The sequence below is a fragment of the Sarcophilus harrisii genome, chromosome 1 (genome assembly GCF_902635505.1).
Source record: "Sarcophilus harrisii chromosome 1, mSarHar1.11, whole genome shotgun sequence".
Taxonomy (NCBI): Eukaryota; Metazoa; Chordata; class Mammalia; order Dasyuromorphia; family Dasyuridae; genus Sarcophilus; species Sarcophilus harrisii.
Genome location: NC_045426.1, coordinates 653,616,340 through 653,631,086, shown reverse-complemented (window position 1 = coordinate 653,631,086; position 14,747 = coordinate 653,616,340).

The window sequence follows — 14,747 nt, the reverse complement described above, 5'->3', positions numbered from 1 at the left end:
TTAAATGACTTACCCAAGATCACACTATTTCCTTTCCCAACTCATTTTACAGATGAGGAAACTGAGGCACACAGGGTTAGGTCACTTGCCTAGGGTCAGACAGTTAGTAAGTGTCTAAGATAGGATTTGAACTCAGGAAGATGAATCTTCCTAATCCCACACACAGTGCTCTACCATAACCACTCAGGTTTATTTATTTATTATTGATTCTTTGCTTCAGTTTCTCCCTAGTCTTAATCACTGAATGAGTGCAGCCTCAGTAAAAATGAAACCTGTTAAGGTCTTCACCTTAGCTTAAAAAGGTTAAAATCTCCCAGTCATCCTATCTATATTTTGTCACTGGACCCAGATGCCTCTGGAGGGGAAAGTAAGGCAGGTGACCTTGCCCAGCCCTCTCTCACTTAAATCCTATTCACCTGCATGTCATGGTGTCACTTCCCTGATGTCATGGGCTTCTTGGCCCATGGTTCTCTTTTTGGAGAATGAAGGACAAACAACAGCAATAGCTTTAACCACCCTAACCCAAGCAGAATGGTCCCAGACGTAGATTGGCTTTTCCTCGTATATGCATCCTATTTCTGGGGGAAAAGTGAAGTTTTCTGTAATAAATTAGTATTTAGTTTAGAATTCCATTTGTAATGAGTGACTGGCCAATTTGGGCCCAGAAGTTGGAGGGTGCACAGTATTCTCTGCCTGTTTTAACCCAGTTCATAGAACTGGGAAACCTTCTTCCAGCCATTAGTGACAAGCTGGTACTGTAGGGTGACAAGTTTTCTCATTGGTTTTAGAGCTGGAAGAAGTGATGATGGAATCAGATCGAGTCTGCATGCAAGCATCCTATAATGATAGCTGGGCCCTTTCCTTAATCCTTTTTACTCTTGTTTTTAAGAGAAGAGGATTGCTTTCAGCCATCGTTTGGGGAGAGACAGCAGGTTCTGTCTCCCACCCATCTTCCATCTGTCCATAAACACATGGTGCCTCTAGCCCTTTTATGTTTATTCTTTTCTGACTTAGATGAATGAGTAGCTGGAGACGGACTGCACCAGGTTACAACTTTTTGTCCTTTGAAATGTGGGAAGAACTTTGTGAAGGGACTTGAGCTGATTTGGCTTTATTCTCTTCCTAGCCCCGTTTCTCCACTTTCTCTGGATTTCAGAATCATACCCTTTGCTTGTTTGGCACCTTCATGTTCCCCTTTATTCCCCACTCCCTTTTTCAGCTCCTTTTTATATATTGTTTTCCCCACTAGAATGTAAGATCTTCAAGGGTAGAAACTACTATTCTTTTTTGTCTATATTTGTATCTCCAGCACTTAGCACAATGCCTGTTAAATAATGATTTCTTCTCTCCTTCCTTCCTTCCTTCCTTCCTTCCTTCCTTCCTTCCTTCCTTCCTTCCTTCCTTCCTTACCTCCTTCCTTCCCTCCCTCCTTCCTTCCTTCCCTCCCTCCTTCCCTTCTTCCCTCTTTCTTTCCTTTCTTCCTTCCTATCCATGGGACAGACTCTTTCTTAAGGACTCTGTCTTACTAAGAAAAGGTCTGCTTGGTCTTTGCCTTGACCTTGATTGTTGCTGCTTTGGCCAAAAACCCTGAGGGTCTTCCTCTCCTAGACTGATTTTTTTTTAAGGTAAAAGAGACCATTTTTTTGGGTCTTATTTCTTACCTAATCTTAGTCATTGATTGGGTGTTGCCTCATTCAAACTGAAACCCAGGAAAGACCTTAGCTTAGAAAGTCTCTCATTTCATCCAGGGCCATCTCATCTTGGTCTCTATCTGACCACTGGACCCAGATGGCTTCGGAGGATAAAGTGAGACAGATCACATGTACTTCAGTCCAATTCACTTGCATGTCATGACATCACCTCCCTGATATCATGGTCTTCTTTCAGAACAAAGGACAAACAACAACAGAGTAGCTGTGTAAAAGAGCATTCATGTACTTGGACAAGTAAGTTGCTTCCTCCCTGTTCCTCAGTTTCCTCATTTGTAGAATAATGGGATTCTATATGGTGGTCTCTGAGGTCTTTCTCCTACTATCTTAAATGGACCCCCCAGGAGAAGAGGGGTGCCATAGAGACAGCCGAAGTCCCACACGGTTCCCACCGTAGCATTTGACATTGCTCGAGGACCCCAGATATTGACCTTGCGGTTCCCCCGCCATCTGTGACTTTGTGTCAGTCAAGGGCTTGCCTGCTCAGCCTGCTGGTTCCCGAATCTGCTTTGGCTGCAGCTGATCAATCTTTTTGTATTTAACACAGCCGATCTCATCACTCATCCCACAGAACCAGCTGTTGCCTTCTGTCCTATGTCCCTATATTTGACAGGGCAGGTTCTGCCTTATGCAGTCCTATGTGCTCACTCCCAGAGAAGAGGGAGACCAGGAATGTGTTATACCGTTGCATCCTTGCCTTAGGGAGCCAGGAACATCAAATGCCAGCCCCCCATCTCTCTGGCTCAGGACTTGCCTTTACTCCTAATTGGAGATTCTTTATGGCCTGAGCTGGACTCCAGAAGTCTTCATCCAATCATCCAGTGTGACTCTGATCCAGCTTGCAATATCATTAAGAGCAGAGGATTTTAATTCAGAGGATGTGGGTTCAGATCCTACATCTATGTGGCCTTGGGTAACTGCCCCCTCAATTCCCTCATCTGTAAAATGAATGAGTTAATGACCACTAAGGACCCCTTGCAGCTTTAAGGCCCCTGAGTCTTTCATTTCCAGTGCCTAAAAACTTCAGAGCTAGAACTAAAGTAGGGAGACCAGGGTTCTGTCCAGGACAAAGTATTTACTCAAGGGTGAGGAAATTTGCCCCAAGAAAGACATAAAGAATTTCTGATAGCCCCTTTATGTTTCTATGAAAGAAGGTTCAGGGCAGAACAGTAATTGACAGGGTGGTGAGTGGGAGAGTATTAGTGTATTCCTTCTGGGAGATTGGGTTAAACTTGGTATTCCATGGAAAAGGAGGAGAGAGGTTGGAGGCCCTGGCTGGTGAGTGCAGAGCTCCTGGGATGGAAAAGGAGCACAGGGAGAGGATGATAGTCCTTCAAGGTCCTCCTCAATGCATATTCTTACCATAGAGAGACAGGAAAGGACAGTGAGTGACCAGGGACCAGTGGCCTGAGAAGCAGATAAAGATGTGCTTGGAAATCTTTAACAACCAGGAAACAGGAATGAGTCAACAATGCACTTTAAACTTATTCTGCATTAACATTTTCTCCCTCATTTTTTATCTAGGCAATCAACCAATAAATTAAGGTCTGACTTATAGCATTTGCTAATTTGGGGGTAAGGGTGAAATAAATGCTCACATTGAGAATTTAACCATCAGCTTAAAGCTGAATCCACTGAACCCCTGACTTAGCTCCCTGACCACGGCTCTCCCTTGGTGGGTGGGGGAGGGGTCTTTTAGAAGGGTAAGGCCGTGGAAGGGAGATAACACCTCATTCCCTATTAGAGGACTATACCTCTGGAGAAGTACTTGCTTCTCTTCTTTAGATTCTCAAATCTTCTTGCTACTGGGAAACCCAAAGGTCAGGAGGCGGAATGGGTTGAAATTGTGGTGGGCTGCCCTGTGAGTCCAGAGGAAGGCATTAAAAATATTTCTCTCATCCCAGAGACTTTATTTCCCTCAAATTTTACCCTCCCTGTCTTCTCAAACACTTCAGAAGAGTGGATAGGGCAACAGGGTCAGTGCAGAGATGTACTAGGGGCCAGAATGTACCTGGAAGAATCAAAGAGAAATATCTCACTTCCCTATCCCAGCCCCTCAGCCCACTTCAGCTTGTTGTCCTGTCTCAAAAGACCAGGAACCACTGTCCTGGAAAGAAGTTAGAGTAAAAAATCTGGCCCAAAGAGCACTGACACAGTCAGGAGACCCACTTTCTAGTCCTTTTTCTGACACCAACATGAAGTAAAATGAAAAGGTCCTACAAGGGGCTCTCCAAGGTCCTGACCACCTGTCAATCTAGGACAATTGGACTCTTATCATACTGCAGCTCAGCTCAGCTCACCCTCATTTTCAGCAAGAATTAAGTTAGTCCTGCTCTGTACCATTGAGCAAGCAATTTTCCTTCCCTGGGGTCTCAGTTTTCTCTTCTGTAAAATGATATTGTTGGATTAAGTACCCTTCAACTCTAATATGATCCTTTGAAGTATTTTTATTTGATAGAGTGGGAGTCTCCTTTCATTCTCTTCCCCCAAAGCATCTTCCTATTTAATGTTACCTCCCTTGCCCATAATCAGGCTTTTTATTTAGATGTCACAATGTACTCAAGTTCTTAAATATCCTTCCTAAAATATATTGCTTAGAACTGAATACAATACTTCAGTAATGGTTTAAACAGGGCATTAGCTAATTTCATTTGGATCGCTGTTTCTCTTAATGTAATCACATTTTCTTTCTATTTTGTATGTGCTACATTGTAGCACTAATGAATCCTCTTAAGTCTGAAGTTCACTAAAACCCCCAGATCTTTTTTCACATGGACTGTTTTTTAGCCATATTTCCTTGGATTTTTGTAATTAGGTATCCCTTCCTCCCATGGTCCCTCTCATTTCTGCTTCAACAACCAATTCTTTCTTGTTGCTCAGATCCAATTATCATTTTTAAATTACCATAAAAACAAGTCAAGAATTTGTCAGCTACTGTAGGTGCCTAAATAATTAACATTCATGACTACGATGCTATATCTCCATGTCAGGTTTGTGATTTGTTTCCTAAAATGTCATCTATTTCTTCCTTTTGTCTGGGTGGTCTGTAGTATACACACAGGACAAAATCTCGATTCCAAGGCTTCCAGTGATGATCTTTAACCAACCATTCTACCATATTTCCCACTTCCAATTCCTAGAAGTCATTGCATAAATATTTTCAACTTAATATCCAGTTTTCCTTTTACCTATTCTTCCTCACTTTCTAAAAAATAAAGTATGATTACTCTTAGCCATATTCCAATTATGGGTCTGTCTCAGGTTTTGGGGGAGTGCAATGCAGTTTCATTATAAGATAGGGTAATAAAAATGACATCATAACAACAAATGGTCCTCTTCAAAGCCTCAAGTTCTTCGTGTAGAAATTGATACATCAGTGGCATCCCAATGTGTGAGAAAAGTCCCAGAAGTCAAAATAAAGCCCTGCCTGATGTAGGAAAAGCTACAGAAGACAGAGCACCATCTCACTTAAGGGACTCCTAAAGTAATCTTCTAGTTCTAAGTCCTAGGATCCCTGTGATTGCTACCAGAAAGATGAACCTGCTCTACACACACAAACAGATGCTTTAATTTATAGGATTCTTTCTCAGGTAAGGGATAGACTAAGTGTCCTTGGAGGTCTCTCTTAAGCCTTGAGATTCCATAAGGGAGAAGACAGTTAAAGCCACAGGAACAGGAAGATTTTAAAGATTTTAAAGATTTAAAGTGAGATATGTAAATTCGGGCCTGAATGGAGAGAGACAGTTCAGAGAGAAGAGAGATCACCTCAGCAAGGCATTTAAGGAGCAGGGAAGCAGGCAAGAAAATCAGAAATATCAAACTGGAAGGAACTTTTAGAGCCATCTACTCCAACTCCCTCTCTCCCTCATCCTTAGTTAGATGAAGTAATGAAGACTCACAGAGTTTAAGTGACTTTTCCAAGATCATTTCGGTAATAAATAAAAGAGCTAAGTTTGGAACAATGGATCTCTGACTCCAAATCTAGACCTCTTTCTGCTCTATTATGTGGCCTCTCAAAATTACATCTTGACTTAAAGGGAATAATGTTTGATGATGAATGATGTCGTAGCACTGAGTTCTTGAATTTGGAGGATTTTCTCATGTGAGAGAAGAGTTATTTCTGACAAGAATTTTGAGAGAAATGGAGAAAGGAAGAGAGGGAGGAGAGAGAGAGATGGAGAGAGAAAGAAGGAGAGAGAGAGGGAGAGAAATAGGAGGGAAGGAGAAAGAGAGAGATGGAGAAAGAGATGGAGGGAGAGAGAGAGAGGGAGAGGAATAGGAGGGAGGGAGAAAGAGAGAGAGATGGAGGGAGAGAAATAGGAGGGAGGGAGAAAGAGAGAGAGATGGAGAAAGTGATGGAGGGAGAGAAATAGGAGGGAGGGAGAAAGAGAGATGGAGAAAGAGATGGAGGGAGGGAGAGAAATAGGAGGGAGAGAGAGAGAGATGGAGAAATAGATGGAGGGAGGTTTAGAGAAAGAGAGAGGGATAGAAAGAGAGAGATGGAGACAGGGAAGAAGAGGAGGAGAAGGAAGACAAGTAGAAGACAAAGAAGGAGGAGGAGGAAGAAGAAAGAAAAAGAAAATAAGAGGCAAGAATGAGAATGAAATAAGAGAACTTTTAGCTGAGCATTGTAGTTATGCTCTTGAAGGATCCAAGAATTTAGGCATTTCTGTTGTGCCTGCCCTACATCTAGGAGTCTGTGATGCCCTGATATCTGTAGCAGGTGCCTGAGATCTGCCTGTGGACTCAGGGATGACAAGGGTATTTTACCAGGGGCAGTTTGGGTAGACTGCACAGGAAGCAGCCATTGGCCAGAGGTTCTGGATGGCTCTGAGGAACTGCCTCATTGCAAAGCTGGCGTTTGGCCTCAGCAAATACCAGAGAAGTCTCTTTGTTTCCAATTCACCTGTAGCTTCAGTTGAAATTCTGAGGCTCTGGAAGCAGAGATCATCCAGTCCAGTTCTCTCAGCTTCCGTATGGAGAAGGGCAAAGCTCGTCCAAGGTCACAGGGCTTAGGAAGAGGCAAAGTCTAAGGCATGTGCTGGTAAATGTTTAACAGGCCTGACCCACTTTTCAATTTAATCCGAATTATTAACATTTTCTCCACCGCTTTCTCAAGTCTAGACAATCAACCAAACAATAAATCAAGCCCTGATTTGTATCCTTTGCCAATTTCTGAGGGATAAATGCTCAAACTGAAATTTTAACAATCAGCTCTCCCAAAGTAGGAGCTGGCTCTCACACAACTTGGCAATCCATCTTCCACATGACAGCCCTTCAAATATTTAAGGCAACTATCAGGACCTCTCAAGTCACCTTGTATCCCTACAAGGGTGGATACCGCCATCCTTCTTTCAGTCAATCCTCCTCTGAACTAGTTTCCAGTCACTTCACCATCCTGGTTGCTCTTCTCCAGATTAGGGGTTCTTAATCTGGGGGCCTTTCAAAAAAGATATATGTTAATTATTATATTTCTATATACCTTGTTTCCTTTGAAATATGCATTTTATTTTATGCATTTAAAAACACGGTTCCCATATCATGCAGGTTTAGACTGAATTGAAAATTTACTCTTATATTGAGCCAAAATCTTTTTTTGCAACCTCCTCCCCCACCTCATTCCCTTTCCCCATTTCTCCTAAATTTTGACCTCTGAAGACAAATAGATCCCTCTTTTTGTTGGAGAATGATGAGGTAATTGTCATCATCATCTCCTCCTCCTCCTTCCCCTGTTCTTCCTCCTCCTCCTTCCCCTCTCTTTCTCCTCCTCCTCATTCTTCTCCTCTTCCTTTTCCCTCCTTTCCCCCTGTTGAGTGAAATGTGTTTCTGCACCCAATTATGTAGATGTTCTTCCTTCCTTTGACTAATTCAGATGAAAGTGAGATTTGAATGTCAACCTCTTCCTCTTCTCCCCTTCTACTGGCACATCACAATTATGAGATAATTTCCCTTAACCTTCCTTTCCCTTTCCCCCATTGTATCCTGGTTTTCCTCCCTTTCCATTTTTCTTTTAAAATCATTAAGACATATTGGAACCAATCCCAGGCTATCTAATTAGACTCTTTCTATGACTCTTGATAATGATGGCTTTCAGAGAGATCACACAAATCCTTTCTCCTTATTAGAATGCAAAGTTTATCTTTGTTTAATTCTTTGTGATTGTGCATTGATGTGTATCTTTTTATATTTCTCTTGACTCCTATGTTAGTATTCCATACTTTCTATGAAACTCATCTTTTCATCAGGAATGCTTGGAAATACTCATTTCATTAAAAGATCATTTACTTCCTTGTAAGTAAGATGTATGCTTAGTTTCCCGGTCGTAAACTGGATTCTTTGGCCTTCTAGAATATCTCATTCCAAGTTCTCTGCTTCCTTTTTTGGTATTAGTTGCCAGATTATATGTGATCCTGATTTTGCCTTCTTAGAATAAACTGAATTGGAATCCAGTGTAGTTATAATGACCAAATATGGCTCTGGAGCAGAAAAGATGCATCTCCTTTTCTTCTTTACACAGGGGATAGACTATGAGTATGGAATACAGATGTGTATTGTGTATCCACATAAATGTACACATACACATATATGTAGTATACGTACGTTGTATGTACCCATGTGGCGTGTGTGTGTGTGTAACTAGGTGGTGTTGCAGTGGATAAAATGCCAGGTCTAGAGTCAAGAAGACCCATCATCCTGAATTCAAATCTGTCCTCAGACACTTACTAACTGTGTGACCTTGAGCAAATCACTTAACCCAACTTAAATCAGTTTTCTCAATTATAAAATGAGCTGGAGAAAGAAATGGCAAACCGCTCCATCATCTCTGGCAAGAAAACACTAAAAAGGGGGGATGATGACTCAGACATGACCGAAAAATGACTGAATAACAACCACAATGTACATCTACAGCGTGGTGACTGTGTAGATGGGGAGAAGGAGATGGAAGCAAGAGATTTTGGGAGAATAGAATAAAAATGACAGGGCAAGGCTTTTGATTGGATATGTGGAGTAAGAGAGAAAGAGAAGTTAAAGACAGATCAGTGAGCAAGCATTGATTAAATATTTACTGTGTGTGAGGGAATACAGAGATGAAAATACAGTAGTCTCTGCCCCCAGAGAGCTTACATCCTGATGGAGAAGACAGCATGAATGCGGGTATTTAAGATTCCACAAAAAGGAGGACGGCGACAATTAGCTTGTAGACCTGGATTATGAGGAGGACAATGGGGTTAGTGATCAGGGAAGCTCAGAAGACTCAAGGTTTTGAGGGGAAGATGATGTTAAGAGGTCTGTTATGGAGGCCCTGACCCATCCATGCCTGGTCGTTCTATGTGCCTCATTCTGACCTGCCCAAAGCAAAAAGAGAACGTGGCTCATATCTGCCATTTCCCTCCTTTGGACCTCTAATGCAGGGTACCCGGTTCCCCCTCCACTCTCTTCGTACTTTTCAGCTCCCTTTTGTGAATTGTCTTCCCCTATTAGATTGTAAATTCTTTGAAGGTTAAGAATTGTCATCATCCTCCTCCTCCTCTTCCTCCTTTCTTCCTCCTTCTCCTCTCTTTCTCCCCCTCTCTTCTTCTTCCTCCTCCTTCATCCTTCTCTTCCTTCATCCTTCTCCTCCTTCTCCATCCTTCTCTTTCCTCCTCCTTCTTCTCCTCTTCTTTTTCCTCCTCCTCTTTTTCCTCCTCCTCCTTTTCCTCTTCCTCCTCCTTTTCCTCCTCTCTTCTTCCTCCTCCTCTCTTTCTTCTCCTCTCTTCTTCCTCCTCCTCTCTTCTTCCTTCTCCTCCTTCCTCCTTCTCCTCTTCCTCCATCCTTCTCCTTCCTCCTCCTTCTCCTCCTCCTCCTTTTCCTCCTCCTCTTTTTCCTCCTCCTCCTTTTCCTCTTCCTCCTTCTCTTCCTTCTCCTCCTCACTCTCCTTCTTATTTTTCCTCTTCTTTTCCTTCTTCTTCTTCCTTTTCCTCCTTCTCCTCCTCCTTCCTTCGTCAGTTGCTATTTCATTGCTTAACCCAATATCTGACACAATAAATGATTGTTGACTGGCTTATCCCTGCTCTAGAGCCCAGAGCCTACTCTCCCAGGAATAATTACCATAGCCATGACGTGTTCTGGGGTTCAGGACGTGTGTGTGTGTTGCATAGTTTCTATTATCAAAGCTCAGTTAGTGAGTAGCTTGTAATTGTCCTGAGGAGTCCATGGAGTTTCAGAACGAGGGAGGTGGTATGGGGGAGCCCTGGAGGTAATGGTAGATTTGGTGGTGTTCCTGAGGTGGAGTTAGGAGACCTGTGCTGGGCAGATCAAGCTCCCCTTGCCACCTTGACCACTATCTCCCCTCCTCCTCCTCCCCCTTTTTCTCCTTTTCCTCCTCCCCTCTTCCTCCCTCTCTTCCTCCTCCTCCTGCTCCTCCTTCTCCTCTTCCTCCTCCTCCCCCCTCCTCCTTCTCCTCCTCCTCTTCTTTCTTCCTTCTTCCTTCTTCCTTCTTCTTTTGGCAGTTGCTATGAAGACCTTCTGTGCTGGGCAGGTCAAGCCCCCCTTGCCACCTTGACCACTATCTCCCCTCTGAACCAGGTGAAGGTTGTATCCCCCAAACTGCCAGCCTTGCTTCCAGGCCAGCCCCTGCAGCTATCACCGAGGAGGGGGACCAGCTTCATCACCACTAGCAGCAACCGCTCACCAAATGTCACCAACAGGCAGCTAGGCACAAGAGCCATGGGAATGGGGGCGTCCCAGCCCACCCACTTCCGGTCCCATCCTCTGGGGAACAGACGCTTGTTGAGAGTCTTCTCCATCCTCCCCAACTACCAGCCAACTGTTTCTCACAAGATCTGCAAACCAGGGTAGCTGCAAGCCTAAAGAAAGAGGTGCCATGACGGAGGGAGGGAAAGCAGCCTATGGGCCCGAACCACCTCTTGAACCTACGAGAGGCAACTCTGGACCCTAGAACCCCTAGAAGAACAGTGTTTCCAGCCTGTCCCAGCATCCACCTGGGTGGTGCATCCTGGCGACTGCTCCTGCCAGTAATGCAGACACAGCTGCTGAAGACCCAGAAGAGAAAGTTCTCGGCACCAGAGTCCTTGGCAGTGCCACATGGTTCCGCGTCAGAAACTGATAGGATTTTATCAGTGGAAATGACATTAAGGCAAAAGCATCTGCTTTGCTGCTGTACCCCAAGGAGCGGGAGAATGTCCAACTGAATTGCAGCTGAAATCTTCCATGTCTTGTTGCCTCCGTTAGGATACAAGTGCCCAAGAGCAGAGACTATCCCTTCTATATGTATCCCCCAAACCCAGCAAAGCGGTTTGCATGTAGTGAATGCTTTATTGTTCATTCATCAAACCCACTAAGGGGAGGGTGGGTTGCAAGCCACCTTCCCAGCCTCTGATTGATTGGCCAATCACCCCTTGGCGTTGGGTGAAGGACTGCTTTAGGGGTCAAGCCATGGCTCCCCTGGGGGGAGCTTTGTGGGGGGTTGTCCTGATTCCTTCCACTATTCTAGCAGAGGACCCTAAATGGGAGGATTAAGGAATCAGGAAAACAAAAAATATCGGCTTTTAAAAATGTTACATTTTACATTAAATAATCTCAAAATGTATTCCTTTTTGATATTCAATTTCTAAAATTCCTCCCAGCTTTGACATTTTGCATTTCAATCAATCCATGTTCTAGGGGTCTCTTTTGGTTGTGAGATTCTGGGTTTGATTAACCAAAGTGTGTTCTCAGGTTTAGTGTCAGACGGGGGCCTTTGCAAGGGACAGAAGGGTAAGGGGGAGGCGGAAATTAGCCCCCATCCCTCCAGCAGATGCCCAGTCCTTCTGTCTTCCAGAATATGTCACTCTTTCTAAGCCACAGCATCACATAGTGGAAAGAATATAGAGCTTGGGGTTCAAAGAACAGAGTTGGGCAATTTATTCCTATGTCCTTACACAAGTCCCTTTATCTTACAGGGCTTCCTGCAGTCTCAAAATGCCAGAGTTTGACCTAACAACCTCAATTAATCAGCCAATTAACATTTATTAGCATTGAGCAAGTCACTTCACCCCTGTTTGCCTCAGTTCATCACCTGTAAAATAAGCTGAACAAGAAAATGGCAAACACTCCAGTGTCTTTGCCAAGAAAACCCCCAAAGGGGTCACGGAGAATCAGATATCAGTAAAAAATGACAAAACGCCGCAAGCTCCTGCCATGTGCCAAGCACTGTGCTAAGTGTTAGAGGTACAAAAAGAAGCAGAAAAAGAGTCCCTGCCCTCAAAGAGCTTACAACCTATGGGGCAGCTAGAGGGCTCAGGGAACAGAGCACCAGCCTACCAGGAGGACCCGAGTTCCAATCCAGTCTCAGATACTTAACCTCAATTGCCCAAAAGGGAAAAAAAAGAGCCTACAATCCAATAGAGGAGACAACATGCAATAGGGAATGATTAGGAAGGAGAAGGGGTTGGGAAAGACTTCTAGTATTTTTGTTAGGACTTTCCAAAGTACATTTTCATATTGTTTTCTTCTGTTTTCAGATCCTTTCCAGCTCTGATGTCCTGAGGTTGTGAGGGATCTCCGTTTGGCCCTATGCTATTGACCATCGTAATGAGTAACTTAGCCATCCACCGCCTGCTCATCAGATCGGCAGATCTCCCCAAGTGGGGAGGATCTGATAGTCAGGATCCAAAAATCTGACCAGCCGGGGCAGTGCCTCACGGGCAAAGTGCCTCACGTGGGTTTTAAAATCAGCTCCATTATACTTCAGAAAGGATAGGCTGGGGAGGACTTTCCGAAAAAGGATCCGAGGGTTTAGTGAACCACAAGCTCAGCGACTGGATATGGAACCGGAACACCAGGTCAGCCTTGGGCTACAGAGAGTCCCGGGCATCCGGGAAGGGGTACGGCTGTGACTGCGGCATTTGGTCTTGGCCAGACCTCTTCTGGAAGACTATGGTCGTTCTGGTAACGGCATCGAGAAGCTGGAAAGTGTCCAGAGTAGAACTGGGACGATCTGCCGTGTGGAGACTGGTCAAGGGACTGGGCAGGGTTAGCCTGGAGAAGACTTGGAGAGGAACACTCTGTCTGGTTTAGGGATTTACTTACATGGGCAACTATTATCTGGAAAAGGGATCGGGCTCAGTCTACTTGACCAGGGATGGCGGGAAAACTAGAAGCAACATTTGGAAATCACGGCCAGGGAAAGTTGGGTTTAGACATAGTGAAAACTTCCCTAAAAAACCTATTCTTGTTAAGGTTAAGTCTTGAACTGCAGGGCTCTGAGGGCCTTTCTAATTCTGAGAAAATGGGATTCCAAATCTGATGTTTCATGTCTAAGGGTCCTCCTTCCAGCTCTAACATTCTGTGTTCTAAGGGCCCTCCCAGCCCTGACTGCCTGGGCTCTAAGGGCCCTCCCAGCTCTGACATCCCGGGTTCTAAGATTCTGACATGCTGTTTCTTTAGGTTCTGCCCAACTCTGACATTCTGTGGACTAGGCTCCAGGGACGGCCGGCACCCCTTTCCAGGGCACCTCAGGGATTTATTCTCCCCATGCCCCTTTCCCTCTCTCCCTCTACCAGGCCAATGAACGATCCATCTGGTTCCAGGCACAGTCCTTGTCCCTCCCTCCAGTGTGACAGGCTCTGAATGGGGCTGTCAAAGCTTTCAGCAGCCAGACCCCCCTTCACAATGAGCCTCTATTTACCCCATTCATCAGAGGCACTGGGAGGAGGGCTGAGCAGCTGCGATTAAATAGAATCATTCCCGTGACAGGCCCATTGTGGGCCATGGGAGAGCCTTTCAGGGCTGTCTCATTGACGAAGAGGGGCAGGAACAGAGAAACAAATCCCCAGGCAAGAGGAATGACACGGTGATCATTGGATTGGCGCTAACAACTCAGTCAGAGCCTCCCCCTCCCCACTCTTCCTGCTCAGGCTCGGTCTGAGGGCTTCTACCCCTCCCCATCCATCCATCACTCAGCAAGTCTGCCTAGCATGCCAGCTCTGAGGGTGGGCAGCTATTGCCAAGCTCCGGGGAGGGAGCAGCCGTCCTGGAGGAACTCACTTCCTCCTGCCCTCAGGACTGGTTGGAGAGATGGGAAAATGGACAAAAACAAAAGGAAAAGAGGGGGTTTCCTGTTCAGTGCTGTAGGGGAATAGCCTGGGGGTGGGGGTATCCCAGGAGGCCTTCTGTGGGAGGTTGAGGAGGCTGAAGCTTGGAGGGACACTCAGAGCCGTCCAGTTGCAGGCCACTTCCTGACCAGGAGCCTTCTTTAGGGCATCCTGGCCTGGTAAAGGCAAGGTACATCAAAGTATGGATCCCACATCACCCATTAGTCAGTGCTGGGCCCTTCCTATCTCTGGCCATTGTTCCCTCGTTGAAGAAAAATGAGGAAATTCAGCCAGACAATCTCTTTGGTCCCTCCCTGACTCTTAAAGGCTGAGATCATGAAGGAAGGAACGGTAAAAATTCACCCATCTTCCTGGTACTCCAGCTTCCCTGCCTAGAAGCAATTCCTAGCCTGGCAGCCAGTTGGTAGCCTGTATTTAAGGCGTTACTGAGAGAAATGGGAAAAAAAATCCCCATCTCTTCCGCCAGGCTAACTCCCAAATATCTTTGCTTCCCGGCAGGGCCGTGGTGCAACGTGGGGGAGGCCGTCGTGTTTCAGGGATGACTGGGGCCACCACTGTGAGAGATTTTGCTGCCAGCCTAGAAGCCTTTGAAAGATGCGACTGGCCCAGCAGGTGTGATTTAAGGGGAGCTGGGGAGGGTTTGGGTCGCTAAAAATAAACTAGAAATAAAACCAAAACTTTACAAGGCATTATCCTTCCTGCATTGTTGGGAGCAAGGCAGTGTGAGGATTATTATTTCCATTTCAAAGGTGAGGAAATAGAGGTACAGGGAAGAGGAGGTGAGAGACTGAAGTCATGTTTCCAATGGTGCTTTTATATGCACTAAATCTGCATCCTTAGGCCTGAAATCCCAGTTAGGGATTCATTTTTTTGGCTTAAGACTCATCCCCTTATTAAGGCAAAAATTCACTAAGGAAAATTCCCTCCCTTAGCTATGGACCCT